A 15,289-nucleotide genomic window follows, 5' to 3' on the forward strand; every position below is an offset into this window, starting at 1 on the left:
AGAATCAGGAGAATTAATTCTTCAAATTTCTAGAGGTGTTTAAGAAGGTGCAAGTTAACATTCCTTTCACGAAAGCCTTAGAATAAATGTCGCTCTACGCCAAGTTCATGAAGGAACCGCTATATAAGAAAAAAACCATCTAGGAGGATGAAACAGTGATACTCACCAAGAAATGCAGTGTCCTTATTCAAAGAAAACTATCACAAAAGCTGAAAGATCCAGAAAGTTTCCAAATTCCTTGTATAATTAGGGATGTCACCGTTGGAAAGGCTCTTTGTGATTTAGGGGTAAGCACTAATTTGATTTCTCTGCGTATGATAAGGAAGATACAAATTGAAGAAGTCAAGCCAACAAAGATATCCTTGCAACTGGCCAATAGATCAATAAAATTTTCACATAGGATAGTAGAAAATGCGTTGGTCAAAATAAAAAAGTTCATCTTCCGTGCTGATTTTGTGATCCTTGACATGAAAGAGGATAGGGACGCTTTCATTATGTTAGGGAGACCTTTCTTAGCCACTGCATGAGCTCTCATAGATGTCCTGAAAGGTGAGATAACACTAAGGATCTATGAAGAATAAATATTTTTTAATGTCTTTAAAGCCATGTAACACCCAAGGGAATTAGAAAGTTGTGTGAGGGTTAATCTAATTGATTTATTAGTTCAAAAAATTATTGATAAAAGAACCTTTGAGGACTCTCTACAGCACTCAAGCTCTAAAAATGAAGAAGAGTTAGAGGATGAGCATTCAATGGAGGAAAATATTGGAAAAAAGTGTTGTGAAGCAATCCAACTTTCACCCTAGTAATGTTGTGAGTCAAGCTAATGACGTTAAAAGAGCGCTTGTTGGGAGGCAATCTAACCATAATTAGTTTTCTTCTTCTTCTATTTTTCATTAAAGTAGTGATAAACCCATATTTTATGATAATTTTTTGGTTGAAAATAGTGGATTTTATCAACTTATCTTGCACTTATTCATTTAGAATGCATTTGTGAATTTCTCTTAAATGTGCTTTAGTGTTAAAAATATGTTTTTTGGACCATTAAATTGTTAACATTTAATTCACTTCTATCACATTTGAAATCTTGATGTGTTTGTTGAGTGATTTTAGGTTTAGAAGGTAAGAATGACTTAAATAAGTAGAGAGAAATCATGCAAAAGTGGAGAATTTATGAAGAAAATGAGCTTTGAAAATTTGCCAGGTTATGCGTACGCATAGGTCGTGCATACGCATCTCCTCTAATTCGTGTGTACACATGGCTTATGTGTACGCACGACTTGCAACACGTGACTCATTTAAAAGAACACGTTGCTCAAAATTTCTGGCCTAATTTTGGCCCAATCCAACTCGTTTCTGAAGCATTTGAAGCAAGAATTTAGAGGAGATCAACCAAATAGTGAGAAGGAGTCTTAGTAGTAGTCTAGTATCATGTTTAGGTAGAATTCTAGAGAGAAAAGTTCCAACTTCTCTCTAAAATTTAGGGTTTTTTAGTTTAATTTCTCTCTAGAATTAGGTTTTAATCTTTATTGTTCTACCACCTTAGTTTGATATATTTTCATGTTAGTTTTTATTGTTCTTGTCATTTTAGTTTTATGAACTCCTATTGAATTTTTGTTCACCTTTAATGCAATTTGATGTTTTCATGTTTATTAATGCTTGCTTAAGTTGTTATTATTACTTTCTTGCATTGGTTAGTTATAGATTTTATTGATTCTAGCAACTTAAGATGCTTTTCTTTTATGCCTTCTAAGTATTTAATGAAATATCTCACCTAGTTATAGAGAAGAATTTTGCATCATTGACTTGAGATTGAGGACTTAGGTGACCTTAAGTCATTGATATCCGATATTGATTGGTGATTTAGCATTGCTAGTTGATTTAGTTTCCACTAAGACTAATCTTTTACCAAATTTAATTGGTAAGTTGGTTAGGATTTGTGGATTGAGATTAATTATACATGCTTGATTTTTCCCCGATATTTAAGGGATGATGAAGTGGGATTAACTCTTCACAACTGCTATGTTCGTGGTTAATGATAAGGATAGTGATCTTTAACTCTCAATGCTTGTCAAGATCCTTTTTGCTTGAATTTCCTTTACTTTGTTTTAATTACTTTTAGTTTAATTCCCTTTGTCTTTTGCTCATTGCTCGTTATTTACTTTCTTACAATTTAATTCCTGTTTATTGCGATCAACTCCCATTTTTCATAGCCAATACTTGTACACCCGATTGTAATTCCGTGGGAGAACGACTTGGAATTTAAAACTCCAGGTATTTGATTTGAATTGTGACAATTTTCTAAAGTTTGATAGGGTTATTTGTCGGTTTAAGACTATACTATTGACGAATTCGAGTTTTATAACTTGTGAATTTCTAAACCAACATTTAGCCGTGATCAAGTAGTTTTTTTATTTTTAAAAAGAGAGGGATCGGCACCCAGTGCCTTCGAAAGAGGTAAGGAAGTTGGCGTCGAGTGCCTGGATTGGGCGCCCAATGGCTATGCATTAATTGGCCCCCAAGGGATCAAAGTTAAGCGCCCAGGAATCAAGTAGGGGCTCAAGTCTAGCACCCAGGACTCAAGTTCAACACCTTCGATGATTCCCTTCTCGCTTATAGTGATCTATTCCCTCTAAATGCTTTTGATTCTTCTTTATAATTTCTCTTTATTAATTTTAATCTTTTTCAAAAAGTTTGCATGCATATTTATTTTTTCTTTTTCTTTATGACTGCCACCATGTTTGTCTTCCCGAGGATTATCATGCAGCTGCTCTGCATGCATACATGTCACCCTTCTCAATATCACTCTTTCCAATCTCTGTTGTTGTCATAGTTCACATGCATGCAAACATGCAACCACACGCTACCTCTATGCATCCACTTTCTCAATTTTCAATGTTTTAAATTTTGTCATCTAGCTCTTATTTTATATGAATTTCTTCTGCACACATGCACACCACACACTCTATCATCTATTCTCAACCACATAACTCATATTTCACTCCACTATAAATACACCTACACACTATACACATCTCACATCCATTTTATTCTTCATGTTCATCTTCTTTTCTATACACACTCACTTCACAAACATATTTTATTCTCTCTTCACTTATACATCTGAACTTAGAAACCCAACACAACTCTAAGTTTGGCGTTGAAAGTGTTTAGAAAAACTTGTTTTACATTCTGTTGAAATATTATTTCATAGAAATAACATGTCTTTGTTTAAGAAGAGGAAAGGAAAGGAACCCACTCCTTCATATGACAGGGTCGATTCCATTCCAAACTTCATGAAGATCAATATAGTATGTGGATGGTGGATAAATTGGTCATCCCCAATATAAGGTTCAACTTGAAACTGGATTAATATTCGAATATTCAAGTCGAAATATCATAGAGGAAGTGGAGCATTTTGTTTAATCCACCGAGAAGGATGGGGCTCATATTGGTCTAAGAGTTTCATGCAAATCCTTGGAGGATCCCAGAGGAAGAAACCCAAAAGCCCACCTTCATGAGCTATGTCCGAGGTTAACCTATTGACTATAGACCTCAAAATATCCGAAGGGTCCTCAGCCTCCCTCCTCAACCTTACTCCTCGAATTTCGATTATTATGATTATGAAACGGTGATGAAGAGTGACAAAGGAAATATGAGGTGCTCTGTGACATATGTGTCCCGGGGGCACAATGGAAGCTTGATGCCAAGGGAGCACTAAACTAATTAAAGAGAACGGAACTCATCCCTGTTACCAAGGGATGGTTGGATTTCATCCAACGCTCTATTATTCCTACGTCCATACATTTTGAAGTAACCATGGATAGAGCAGTCCTAATCCATTCTATGATGACCTGAGAAGAAGTTAGAGTAGAGAATCTCATCCCTACGTAAATAAGAGCCATTGCTCAAAGTGTGACTCAAGAGCAAAACTCGAATTTTCGGGTTTTCAACCACCGTCACTGCCAAGTTGCTGGGGTATCCATTGAACAAGACATCTCTATTAAACTTGGAAGCCCGATCTCTGTGGCACTAATTGAAAGATCAGCATGAAGGTACTATGGAGAATACCAAAGAGACGAGCCTTAACAGCATCCTCCTCCACCTCCCGCACCTGAGCCTCAAGCGGGAACTAGTCAATCTCAAGCTTAAAAAATTGACTTCTAGTAGTTTTATAGAGAATTCCAACAATTTTAATTGGAAATGACCCAAAGATTAAACTAAATGTGGTAAACTTGAATTGTATTTTTTTGTGGTTAGTTAGATATTTATTTTTTTTCTTTTGTTGTATCATATTTTCTTTTTCTTTCTACATCATGTTTTCTTTTTTCTTTTTTTTTCTTTGCTGTTACATCATGTTTTCACTCGTTTTCAAAATCTAGTTTGTTTTTATTTTGCTTGTCCTTCCACCAAATTTTCTTATAATGAGAATATTCGAGTGAGAGGAATTGAAGATCAACAAACAAGAAGGTTAAAATAAAAGTGGGTCACATGTGAAAGGATATCATTACATTAATGGATTCAATATGGATAAAACTTGCAGAAAGAGAGATAGAATCTTCAAAAATAAAAATCTAGAAAAGTATTATGAGAATCCAAGGTCCAAACTATGAAGCAGTGATCTTTTTCAAATAAAAAAGGGGGGAAGATCAAAAGCATAAGAATAATAAGACTCTGAGCACCAATGATTAGAGTCCAGTTATGTGCTTATGATGCTATTGTGTCAAGGAGAGATTTGGGTAAGTAAATCCGAGAAGTGCTTCATCACCTGATAATTTGAGCCAACTATGTAACATCCTAACTACCAAAGCTCACGCTTCTGGCTGCGCGACTCTGATAGCTCGGACATTACGATGACACTTATACTATTTAATACTGAAATATGAGCCTGTTTAAAACTTTTAACCGCAATATCGCTCCCGAGATACTTCGTTCGATAGTGTACATCCATAGATACTATACAACTTACAAAAAACTCATAAAGAGTGCATCCATATAATTCCTACCCCTCTTACAGAATAAATCAAGATAAAGGCGAGGGTACAAAAATAATAATCTAAAGTAATACAGAACATCTCAATAACAAATAAATAAAACTCTTCGTGACTTCTGCACCCATATCCTGAAAGGAGAAAAAATGTAGGGGGTGAGAACATCATCCTCGAAAAGGTTCTCAGTATAGGGTTTTTGGGAATTACTGTAATAGGATACGTGAAGATAAACCGTACCAGTGATCAATAACCGTCTTATGCCTCTTTTCAAAAACAACGGTTTACAATAAAAGAAAAATATGAAATCTTTTTCTGAAAGAGGAAACTGTTCATTTAAAACAATATTCAAAAGTCTTTCAAAAGGTTTATCTATGCTGAACCAGATTAGCCTTTCATACTTTTCCAAACCAGAAACACAAAACCGAAATCAACCATCGGTCTATCTCAATTCAACCACGGCCCTAGGCCCAAACAATCCAACCAACAGCCAATCACCACAATCCAACAGAGTCCCAGTTGCAAACACAGATAGGAAGTTCAAGCACAAACAAACAGTTACAACAAGTAGAACAAGTAGCAATTAATCTCAAATAGTCACAAAGGCAAACTAAGTACAATATGCACACCCAAATAATGTCACATAGATACATATGATGCATGCCTGTTTCTAGTGGCTGATGATATCATCTGTCGGTAATAGAGCCAACCCGATAAGTCCTGGTAGCTAACCATTGGACTGTCCCTCTGTCGTGCATCCCCAACTCGAGTTATACTCATCATAAACTTGATCATAATCATGATCCATATCCATCACCCTCACTAGTGAATATTTACGGGGGCGAGCTCATTCGGGACTTTCATAGTGCCCGGCCACACTAACGACATAGGGTCAACAGAGTCTCGAGTCTCCACCTAGAACACGTGGTGGCTAACCACTGCTTTCTCCCAGGGAACTCGTGCCTCTGATAGTGGAAGTGCAAATCACAATTATCAATAATTCCGCATATACATGCATTCATTCTCTTCCATGGATCAACATCCATCTCAGCCATCCGGCTCATGGTTCAGTCCAGAACCAGCCAATATTCATATCATACACAGCCATTCCGGCTCACGGTTCAATCCAGAACAAGCCAATATTCATAATCATACACAGCCATTCCGGCCCATAACAAAACAGCACTTCCACCATTCAACATCATTAAATTCATAAAATCAGCATTTAAGCCATAAATCACTTTTTCTCAATTCATTTCAATTTGAAATCAAGTTTCAACTATTTTCAGCCTTGGCTTTAAAGATCTCATTTCTCAAATCATCTCAGGCTCATAAGCCACTTTTACTCAAGGTAAATTCTCCCTTTGAAAACAATGCCACTCTCGGCATCCTCTTTCCAAAACTTTCATAACCATGGCAAGTTAAAGATTTATTTTGAAATATTCAATATCATTCATCCAACAATGGAATTTTATAACAAAGTTTCTCGGCAGAGTCCTAAGTCTTTAGGGGAGAATAACATAACTCATTACGCCAAATTCATTTAAAATCATTAAAACATTAGCTTTCCGATTTGAGTAATAAAATAGGATCTAAGCCAAACCGAGTCACGTAATCATTTACTTCTTTCAAAGCCGTTTTCTTTACTTAAACAAAAACCAGCTTCAACCCCATGAGAAATTCTAAAGCGTTTCAAACTGCTCAAAAATTGTTTTAGTCATGCCAAAAACTCAGAACTCAAAAAGTACTTAAAACTTTTCCCAAAACATTTTAGAATAAAATTGTCAATAGACGTTCAGGTTCGTTTAAAGTCATTGAAAATCCTTTGATTGAAATCCTCAAGCCAAATTCAAAGGCATAAACCCTTTTCACATTTAAAACAGCCATAAGGCATAAGTTTCATCTAAATAACTTGTTCACAAGGGAAATATATAATTTTCTTAAGAAGCAAGACTAAATCACAATTTTCTCTTTAACAATTCATTTCAAAAGCATGAGTCATCCTTTTCTTGATAATTCAAATAAAATAGTAGAAGTCTTTAACTCATCATTATTTCAAACAATATTTCAATAAAGACTCGGATTTTTATAGAAATTTCGGCAGCATATCCCCTAAAACTTGGACTTTGCCACCCGGTTCGGGTCCCAACAAAACCATTCCTCAATTCCTTTCAACAGTCCAGAATCCAAAAATCAATTCAAAATCAAGCTAAATCCAACAGTCGCCTCAGTGGCATATCTCAAAGAAACCATTTCAAAATCAAATCAATATCAACCGATTTAAATCATTTCCAAAGCTTTAAAGAAATGGTTCAGTAACAAATCATTTGTCCAAAACCAAGTCAATTAACGTAAACCAGGCTTAATTCAAAAGTGCATTCGGCTTTTCACATCATCAAAATAATTAACTCAATTCAAATCAATCCTCAACGGATTAAACTCAGATTTCAAATCTTTAAAGAATCAACTTCAAAACATTACGTTTCACAAAGCCGCACAACAATTCAGCCAAACAAACATCCATAATCATTCGAGACAATCAAATAATACATAAGGCAGATACAATCACCAAATACACAATGTCTCTCATCAGTATCCATATGTAATAATTCCAAAACATAAAACATAATTTTTAGAAAGCGCCCCTACCTCAAAAGGCAAATTCCATAATCCAAACGCCTCATAAGTTCTTTTTGCCTCAACTCGAAATCAAAGGCAGCTTCAAAGCATAGCCCCACACATTTACACAGTAGCATAAGCAGCCCTAAATTACAACAAGCAACCTCAGTTACTACACTCTAAGAACATTAATATCGTAAAGGCTTTAATACACGTACGGGACACTAACGTAGGGCTTTCAAAACACAATTTCTTACCGGAATAACGAAGCAGCTGTGATTTCGAACCGCCCCAGCAACAGCTCTGGCGGCAGCCAGAAGCTCTGGTGGATCAATTATAATAATCACGCAACATCATAACCTTCTCGAAATCCAAATGACAGAAACCACAAATTAAAACCCTTAACGGTAGAGTTCTCCGGCAACGGCAACGAAGTTTTTTCGGCAGCCAGAGGTGCAGTGGCCATGGCTGGCGGTGATGCGAGCTCCATCGATGGCGGCTTGGACCACAGCAACCCAGGCAGTGGTGACAGCAACCACTGAATCGGTGCTCCTGGCACAACAGCGGCGAAAAAAGGTCCTCCTTCGCACATCCCCCTCTCTCTGTGCGCAAGGATGCAACGGTGGCCACGCGGCTCCTCTGCAGCGACGGCGGCCACTCCTTTGTTTGGCGCAGCGACAGCTTCTGACGGCAATGGATGTTCCGGCGGCGTCGCGGGCGGCTTTCCCCCTCTCTCCCGTCGTGTCGTCTCTCTCTCCTCGGGTTTCTCCGACAACAACAGCGCGAACATCGGCGACCACCGTGGCTGGGAGCAGCTCCTTCGACGGCGAGGAACAAGAACCCAACGACGACGGAAATCGGCGGCTCTTCCCCCTCCGCGGACCTCTTCTCCATCTATCTCCCTCTCTGTTTCGTGCGGTGTTCGTGGAAGCTCGGCGGGACCGCGGCGGCGCGAGATTAGCAGCGGTTATAAAAATACTATTTGCTCATCAATTTCACACTTTAGTTTCAATAAAATGTTCAAATCCAAAAATTAGAAATAATGTACTTAATTTCTTCATTTTCCAAAATAGCAGTATTAATATCTTAAAATATAAATTATTTAGTCCAAATTATATAAAATCCCTATTATTTTATAAATGCCAACTTTATAATTTAAATATAGAAAATAATCCAATAATTATAAAATTGGATAATAATCATAACTTGTCTCAAATTCAATAAATCGGAATTTGCCTTAATTATCTTTAATAAAATAATTTCTAAAATTAAGGCTATAAATAACTATATGATTTGAAACTTGCTCATAAAAAGACTTTTCAAAGATTTTGGGTCTTACAAACTGCCTTGAGATTATCGATTTAAAACCTATATTAAGAGCTGCCTTGAGACAAAATACTTAGAGTAAAAAATTTCAAGTATCTCCCCCAGTTAAGAAAAATTGTTAAAACTTTTTTGAAAAGTGAGCTGCTTTCAAGGTCATAAAATTAAAAAGGGATTCTCATAATATAATCCGGATTAGAGTCTTTGAATATTCATAACTATATGTATGCAAGATTCATCAAGATAGGAAAAGTCCATATGCGATCATAAGGATTATTATAAACCTCATTTTTATTTTTAATATCCGACTTGGATTTGAATTAATAAACTCTTCCATTCTTATCACTAAGATAACCTCTGTTTATTCTTCTTTTTGCTTGAAAAAAAAAACAAAATTTGAAGTTTGGTGTTGTGGTGCTTTGGCATATCTAGTGATTTTAAATATCTTTTTAAGTAATTTTTTATGTTTAATTGGAAGTTTTATTGTTTTAAATGAAGTTTTCATAGCTAATCATATATTTGGAGTTATTTTAGAATTAGTGTGCATTCAGGAATTATCCTTGGGAGTTCAACTTATGCCATCCCTGTTTGCTTCTCTTCACCTTATTTTTTTAAAGAATAATCATAAATGCATATTAATTCTTAAACAACTCCAAATATATGATTAGCTATGAAAATTTCATATAAAACATAAAAATTTCAATTTAAACATAAAAAACTACTTCAAAAGATATGTAAAAATCACTAAAGATGCCAAGGCATCAATATCTGTATTTGGCTCTAAATATTTTAATGAAAATTTTGTATGATTTGAGCCACATAATGATGGTTATGATTGACGATAATAATTATTATTGATGAGAATTATGTTCGATGATTACGATTGATGGTGGTTATGATTGACGACTATTATGATTAATGATGATTTTGACAAGAATGTGAATTTCGTCCTACTTGTGTGATGATGTTAATTATACTTATGTCTTGCAAGGATTGTGGTTTCAATCTTCTTGCTTAGTGCTATGTGATGCTATGTATGAGATAAAGGATTCTTCCATACTTGATATTGGTTTTATGTGGACATAGTGGTTTTTTCTCACTACATTTTTTCTGATCGTAAGGTTGATCGAGCATATAATTCCTTACAGTGCTACCTTTGAGATTGAGCTCTGGAAAGTTCAAGATATTTCTTTTAGGAATGTACAATAGAAAGACTATGTTTAGTTTGACTACCAGATGTGTTAGGTTCTGGTATTATGGCCTAGTTTAGGTAAACAGTTTAATTAAACTCCTTTCGAAAAAATAGATTAAACAATAAATATTTATATTAAAAGTAGCTTATAAATAAGTTATTTTTTTAGTTCTAAAAGTTCTTATTTTAAAATAAATGTGATAAAAAGCTTTTTATTATGAGAGAAGTTATTTTTTTAACTTTTCTATAAACACTTAAATAGCTTTTTAGAAAGCTACAATTTGATTTTGAAAATTGTACCGAACATTAATAGTACTAGTTTTCATAACCTAAAAGCTCAAAAAAATAAATTTTGAAGCTTCCCAAACGAACCTTATAACTAACACGTTAGTTCATGGCTAATAGGACTGCCACACATCATATGTATTTATTTATTTATTTATTTATTGGGTGTATAATTGTTTGAGTTTTTCTACTTGTTTACTTATGTGCTTCTTGTACTACTTAAACCACTTGTGAATTTTTGTGATTGATATTGTGTGTGTTGCTTATGTTTGTTGGATGCATGGAAATATTCACATATTAAAGGTTAGAGAAGACATTAGGTTTTAATCTCAATTATAATGAAAAGGAGTTAGATTTAAAGCAAGAGAAGATTTGTATTTGTACAAGATAACTTGTTTAAGGGATTAGATTGACTTAAGGTATTGAGATTGCGGGTTCGGACTTAAGATGCTTAGGAACTATGTTTCTTTATTTAGTTGTATTCGATTTCAGAATCTTACTGGAAATCGACAGGTTCTTACATGTGGCTATATACTTCTCCTTTTCATATCTTGGCAGACTTCAGTGATACACAAATTCACATCTGGTGAATTCACTCTACGTCCTTTATCTATTCTGCTCATAATAGTCTTATCTCATTATTGTTGTATTCACTATATGTGTTTTTCAGTTGAGAGACAATTTTATTTTAATTAGGTCAATCTAGCCTGAAAACCAGTTTAGGTGGCCTCTCCATGGCCAAGCCTTAGAATTCGATTCCTATATATATACTTATATGTACTTTATAATTTTGTATTGTTTAAATTAGACCTCTCATCTGAAATCTCTTCTATTAGTCAACTCGTGCCATTTTTTTTTTACAATCTTAAATGGTATATATACGAATAAAAAAATGACTTTCAAACTCTTATTATGTATTATTAACATTATTATATGTGTTTAAGACTCATAGGTTACTGGTCATAGTAATGTCCTCGTTAATAACCTGTTATGACTACAGCATAACGGGTTTGTTAGTTAAAGTATTAATCAACTTGTTGCATGACCATTAGATTCAACGTCAAAAAATTACTTGTATATTGATGTTTCTTAGAAGTAGAACCCTGAGTTTCTGAGACTATCTAGAATGACATCCTTTGCAACATCTATAATTCCATAAAAATTCATACTTTGGTGGATGCTGGATTGGTGGTTCAATCATTGCAATTGCGAGTTGTTCCAAATGACCAATCATCCCGTATAATTATCTCATGTTCATCATTCACATTGTAGACATTAAAAGAAGACTATCTCACTTGTTCATATCGTGAACTAGAACTTCCTTCCATTCTCATTGATTGTACATTTGGCACAAATCCTCTATAACTCACAAATATCTCCTCAAATTTTATAAACAATTCAATTTTCTAAAGTTTCAAAAACCTAGACTGGTAGTGAAATAATACTTACATCTTGTCACTATGTATTAAGAAATTCTTAAATTGAGCACATCCTTAATCGAATGCTATTGGAAGTCTGTACAAAATCTTAGAAACACACTTTCGACCAAACTGGCCTTACTTCTGCAAAATATTATGTTGTAGGACAGCAAAAGAAGTAGTAGAATTAACAAATTTTCCCACTGGATCATTGTTGATAAAGGTGGTTCCTTCTATAGTTTCTATAAGGGTTGAGTATGATTTTGATCCCTAAGGCATAAGGCGAAATTTTTTTTTGTCCCCAACCTTTTTTGCATACAAAATCGTCCCTAAGATTTAACTTGATTTTAAAATCATCCTTCGAACCAAAATACCATTCTCCTTATACACCAAAATACCCCATTCTTCTTCTCCATCATAGTAGCATCTCTTCTTCCTTTTCTTCTTCTTCAACATCAATAGCGCAATCAGAAGAACACAAGAAATCAAATAGTAATAAAATCAAAAGAACAATAAAATTAGAAGTAATAGCAATAAAAGTACTAGAGTTTCACCATTTAAGAACAAGAAAACTAACTGATTTATAGTAAGATTAACTACTAAACATAAGTTGCATAACACATTGATAAAGTACATTAAAATTATTACAAGATTGTACTATTGCAGCAACCCAACTATGAATGAATGATCATCTAGCCACCAACCATATTAGAAATTTAAGAAACCATCCACACAATTATACTCACATCTCATAAAGTCACAGCTGCTATTATTGAAAGAAAAAAATGTTGTTCAGCACTGAAATCCCAATAGTCCCATTAATTAGCATTAAAATATTTTCTTGATTAATATTGTTAGAAGAAAAAAAGCATACCAATGGTTGACAGATTCAACAAAAACATTCTCTATAGAAGAGAAAAGTATTAAGTACCAATTCATGGTAAGTCTTGTATTTCCTAAATTCTTCCTACAACAACAACAACATCTCTCGCTCTAAATCTAGGACACGTGATTGAGCCTACCTCGCCCTTCCATCAGTATTGTTCCCAAATTTCATCAACGCATCTCTCAAAGTAGCGGTGCGAACGCAGAGCAGCGACGAGGAGCAGAGCAGCGACGACATAAGAGGAGCAGCGGCTACATACGAAGAGCAACGACGAGCGGTGAGGAGCAGCGACGATCAGCGAGCTAGTGAGGAAAAGTAGCAGAAACGGCACTTCCTCCTTCTTCGTCTTCCCTTCCCCCTTCTTCTTCTCCTCTTCCCCGTAGTTCTGCTTTTCTCTCTCAACTCTAGAACTCTCTTTCCCAAGTTTTTTATCTTATAATTTTTTTGATAAGGGTAATTTGGTAACAAAATTTAAGATTTAAGTAAAAATGACAATTTTAAAACTAATTAAACCTTAGGGATGATTTGTGTGCAAAAAAAAGTTACAAATGAAAAAAAAATTCAACCTATATCTTAGAAACTAAAATCGTACTTAACCTTTTCTATAATTTTACTATTGTGATGGGCAACAATAAAATAATTTTTTTATCATTTGAGGTGAATTCTAACAAAAGTGCTATGTTTAAAAACGTTTTCTCTTCATGTATAGTCACCATAGTTACTGAAAATTGATATAAATGACAATAAAAAATACTATTTAATTTGTACATTAAAATCAGCTACTAAAATCAGTTATTAAAATTAACCACCAATGTATTTATGTATAAATATATGTGTAGTTTAATTTATTTTCAATATGTATTTATATTTCAACATATATTTTATACTGATGACTAACTTTAATGACTGATTTTAGTGTACATATAACATTACTCAACAACAATCGTTCATGATAGGTTATTTTTTTGTGGCTACATATAAACCACATTAGCTTATTAGAATTCCTTTCTTTCACTCATAAATCACAATCATTTTTTAACCCAAAACTCACAAATCGCAGTAGGTGAGTACCATTTTTTACAGATGATAAATTGTGAAATTTATTGCAATTCAAGAGTTTGTTCAATTCAAGTTTCATATATAAATCGCATTGATAAGGTAGATTATAGTACTTTTTTAAATTTTCTACCCAATAGTACAATTTATCTAGTTTCTAAAATGGGTTAAAATAGGGGAAGGGAGGGTTGATTTACTTATTTTTTTAGTAATTGATATTTCCCATTACAATTTACTAATTAAAAAAATACATTTATGTAAATAATATTATATGATTAAAATACATTACATAATTTTTTAGTCAAATATGTATATATAAAATTATATATTTATACATTAAAATTAATCATTAAATTAGTTATCAAATATATATATATATATGTGTGTGTGTGTGTTTTTTTTTTTTGTTATTAAAAAATTTAGTGAATTCACTAACTAAAAAACTCGGACCTCATCTATGCTTTTTAGTACATGAGCTGGAATTGGTATCTACAAACACACTCCAAAGCCTAAATGAATATAGTTTGTTTTTAAAAAAAAATAGTAGTGTACTCCCTTAGTTGCTTTTCAGTTTATGCTCATGTTATCAGCTCTTCTACTAACGGTTTATGCTCGTTATTAAGTTTTTAGAGTTAATTGATATGTATTGGTTAGCCGTTTACACGTTACAGCATTACATGTAATTCTCCTTACTTTGGACTCAACGTTTCTCGTTAATTATCTCGGTTCATGAACTTTTTTATTTTCCATAACTTATTATTATTCTTATATATTTCCTAGACACAAAATAACTACCAATTTCTCGACTACTAACAATATACATGTTATTAATGATGAATAGTATCACTTACTGCTAGAATTTTTTATTTTAATAAATAAATAAATTATAATAATTATCGAGATAAGACGAGTAGACGTAAAACGTGTATATCTTATTTACAGTATAAATGAGATACATGTATTTTTTAAAAAAAATTAAAAATAATAAAAAATATTAATATTATCAATAATCTAAACTTTTAACGTACAATTAGTATATAAAAAAATTAATAGAAAAAATTAAAATGAATATATTTAATCAATTAGTCCTCAAAAAAGTTGATAGGATAGAAGAAAGAAAATTGAAATAGTTATCTCTCGTTATCTCCCACTATCCACCTGAGAGATAACCATTGTCCATTTCAATTCTCTTCCTATTATCTTATCAATCTCTCTATCTTGTACATGTTAAACTAAAAGATACTCATTTTTAATCTATAATGGTCGCTAAAATTAAACTTTATAGTGTTGATTCTCTAATATTATTCGTAATAAAAGAATCAAATTTAAAATAGACTAATAATCAAAATTTAAATTAAATTATGATCCAATTGGATTGATTGATGAGCAATGTTAGGGGACCAGCAATATTTGTGATTGGTAGCCATCAACTAGCCATCAATAATGATTTGATGGTGTAAGATTGGTGTGAGATTTCATCAAATGGCTCACCTTTTTCTGCTGGTTATATGCTGGCCAAAAT

Source organism: Arachis hypogaea, chromosome 1 (genome assembly GCF_003086295.3).
Source record: "Arachis hypogaea cultivar Tifrunner chromosome 1, arahy.Tifrunner.gnm2.J5K5, whole genome shotgun sequence".
Lineage (NCBI taxonomy): Eukaryota > Viridiplantae > Streptophyta > Magnoliopsida > Fabales > Fabaceae > Arachis > Arachis hypogaea.